Raw genomic sequence first — 3,968 nt, forward strand, 5'->3', positions numbered from 1 at the left:
TTTTCTGGTTGTATTATTGCTTTTTAAATTGCAATAGACACAAAACCCAAAACTTGTACACAACACCACACTGCACCTGTTGATAGTAACGCAAATGATGATGAATCATGTGCTGCCAGTTGGATAAAGGTGGATAATCAAGACAGAATGAAGGAAGAGTAGAGATGAACACTTGTTGTTTTGCAACTTAAGAGAATGAAATGAAAACATGTTTAATGAGGTGTGCTCTCACTCCCCCAACAGCAGATGGCGGTGTTGCTTAATAAAGTGAGGAAGATGACCTGGATTTAGAATCTGACCAAACTTCAATCTACATTAAAACCCTCAAATAAAACATATTTTTCTTTCTATCCATTGTCGATGTGTCTAACTCAGCTCAGACGACATGTGAACTCTCGACGATCAGCATTGTGTGCTAAAGTGATTGTGGCTTCGTGTTTCTTAGAGTTGCATCATTTCATCTGACCTCACCCCCCCCCCCCCTCCCCCCTCCCCCCCGAGGCTAAACTCTGATGGAGAGGAACCTTTTACTCGATCCCGCCTCCACCTTCCACTTCTATCACAAATATAATCAGACCTGATCTCACCTTCTTCTTCTTCTTCTCCCTTCAAGGTCAAACGACACCTCTCAGAAAAACCCACAGCGCTGTGTGTTCTGTGTTAATGTGAGTGTAGGAATCTATCACTCGAAGATTTCACAAGTGATTTGCATCCTTGAGTATTTATCAAGCATTTTTGCTCTCATTCATATTTCTGCAACATCAACATATTGGATTTTACTGTCATTCACAGTTCTCTGCCTTTTCCATCGATCTCATTGTGCCGCACACATCGCAGGGGACTCAGTGGATTTATATTCACCAGTGCTTCTAACCAAACTATTTTACAAACTCGCACCATCATTGTCTTTTATTATAATTAAATGTTATTATTTTTACACATCAATTTTATATGTATTTTTCTATTTATTTTCTAAATATTTTATACAGATTTCACCTTTGTTTCTTGTTGTTTCCTCCTTTAATCTCTTTCCTCTGTTTTGAATTTAAATTTACTTTCTTCACCTCAGTGTATGACATGGGCCTTAGAAATAAAACTACTAAAACTACCACTGTAGGACTAAACTAAATATTCTCACAAGTGGATTTCTTTGCCGCCCCCCCCCCCCCAACTCCAGCCCTTATTCTGTTTTATAATTCCCACAATCATTATTTCTAATTAATTACCTCCCGTTTCACGCACACTGTGCAGCAGTTCTGAGCGGTGGCTGTTATTTTTTTAATCCATCAGCTTCCCGGCGTCCTGCTGGAGAACAGACTGTAGGTTTTGGCAGCGATTCATCACTGCTGTATTTACAGAGGGGAGAGAAGCGGAGGCAGATCCAGCAGTTTCATTTCTTCATGGGAGAAAAAATACAGTACGTTGCTCTGAGCCTTTTGTTTCCTTTTTTTATTGATATGATGGCAGCGGCTATAGATCCCTCCAGCAGCTCCACCACCACCTCCATCTCCACCACCACAGGCAAGCACAGCAAACTTTTATTATAAGGGGGGGCTGAATTTCCACCATGCACATAGAAGAGATGGATGATGGACAGCACCCCCCCCCCCTCCCCCTGCAAGCAATATTATCTTTAAACTTCTGTAAACTTCACAGTATAATACAATGTGAACATGCAAGTTTTTCCTAATGAGATATTTCATGAAGCAAATTTGGCGTCAACAACATTTGAGTTGGCAGAAGAAGTTTCTCTCCTGGAAAAGACCAACAACAACAAGAATGTGCCAAAGGAGTAAACAGGGGTTTACATACAAACACACAAAACATTCCAATGCCCCTGCCTGTGTGGAGAGGAAAACACACACACACACACACACACACACACACACACACACACACACACACACAATCCCACACACAGTCTCAAAGGAGTGCTAGAATAGATGAGAAGAGGATCCATGGTGAGTCTAGAGAAATGGATAAATATTGACCTGGATGCATGAGGTCTGTCACAGTACATAAAAAGGGCCCCACAAACACACACTCACACTCACACTCACACTCACACTCACACTCACACTCACACTCACACTCAAACACACACACACACACACACACACACACACACACACACACACACACACACACACACACACACACACACACGCACACCGTTCATGCCCTCGAAGAACCTTTATAACCGTACCTGCACATCAACAACATCAGCCCCATCTGTTCAATGAGATGAGTTTAAAGATAATAATCTCTTTTCTTCTCCTCTCCTTCTTCTTCTCTTCCCACTGACCAGTGTGATAAATGCCGGCCGGGCTAACGGCTCAGTGGACGCCAATTAGAGGAAGGCGTGAGCGAGCCCATCTCCCGCTAATCTGCCTCGCTGGGCACTGGAGAATCTAAAATGAGAAGAGGAAGCAGAAGATGGAGGAGAGAAGAGTGCGGTGGTGGAGTGTGAGGACGCCACGGAGCGACTGGATTTGAATTTTGAAAGACAATGATTTAAAACATCCACCCTGCACAAGGCCCAGCCTCAGAAATTACCATAGTTGGATCCTGGCCTTCCTGGCTCAAACTCAACAATAACGTTAATGTTCTATAAGGTTGTTTGTCTCAGGGGTGGTGTTATACTGTAGCTCCTGCAGTTTGCTCCAGTTTACTGCCCGAGTGGCTCTTTTACGAGGATCTCCCACTCGATGAGATGCTCACCATGTTAGCGCCCTGTGAAGCTGCTACGGCTCTCGTGTTTGTTGCTCTCTACTGAACCCGGAGTCATATTAGCATTCGTTTGGTCTCACGTTTCTAAAACTCGACTACATGTTTTCTCTTTCCTTCTGTTTGTGTTTTTTTTTTTCTTCTCCAGGCTGCGACCTCGGGTTGAGTGAACGTCTTTAAGAACAATGTGGCTGAGCGAGGGTTAGCTCATCAGAAACAGAATGCTTTTACTACGCTTCGGAGAAGAACTCTAATATAAGTATTTTTTTATTTAAATGAGAACGTATACAAAGGTTTCGTCTGACGGACTGAAAAGACGATTTAACTTTCAGAAACTTTAAATTGAGCTTTTCCTTGAGCATCTTTTTAAAATTTCCCAGACCTGAAAACTTCCCGTTGGCCCCAGTAGCCACACACTGGGGGCTGTTCTGTGGAGTGAACAAAAAGCAGAATTTAAAATGCAACCAAAACAACGACTAGAACACCAACACAGCACTTTATATCATCGCATAAGCTTTCTGTAGCCCAGCAAGAACCCTGCGTGTGTGTACTGGTATCTATCTATATCTAAATTAACTTTGTAGAGATCAAAACTTCCCATCATGCATCACTCACTCTCTTCGGTCAACTGCCTCGGAGCTCCTTCTAGAGCAGCAGACTTCAAACGAGGCTGAGAACTCTCACAGTGGGGTCCCGGAGTCGTGCAGGGTTTGGTGTAATGAGAAGGAACAAAGAGCGATGGTGTCCATGGCACGGGCCGACTCTCCAGTGACCCCCCCCCCCCCAAAAAGAGATGCACTTTAAAAACAACCCATGCTTGTCTGAAATGAATTCCTCCGTTAGCTATCAGGCTTCTGCAGCTGAAATGCTGACAAGGGAAAAAAGCATGAATGAACGACGCTGTATTCAAGTACCGAATAAACCTCTGAATTTATAAGTGGTAGAAACTATTGCATCAGTGTAAAAATATGGCTTTTTTTCAAGAACCGTTCATTTTATCGTCTTCACAATTGGAACGTGATTCGTTAACGGCCCGAGGAAGTGCAGCGTAGACTTAGAATAGAAGTCACTTTTACAGTTTCAGAAAGAAAACTGCAACCAGCATCACCACAAGCCAAGAAAACAGCCATTTCCAAACATGCAGGTCTAGAACAGACACTGGACTCATATAATAATAATAATATCTTTCTTTGTCTGTGATAACATTTGAAGTTTGGGCCCAAGCAAGTTTTACAAAACCA

Source organism: Pleuronectes platessa, chromosome 19 (assembly GCF_947347685.1).
Source record: "Pleuronectes platessa chromosome 19, fPlePla1.1, whole genome shotgun sequence".
NCBI lineage: Eukaryota > Metazoa > Chordata > Actinopteri > Pleuronectiformes > Pleuronectidae > Pleuronectes > Pleuronectes platessa.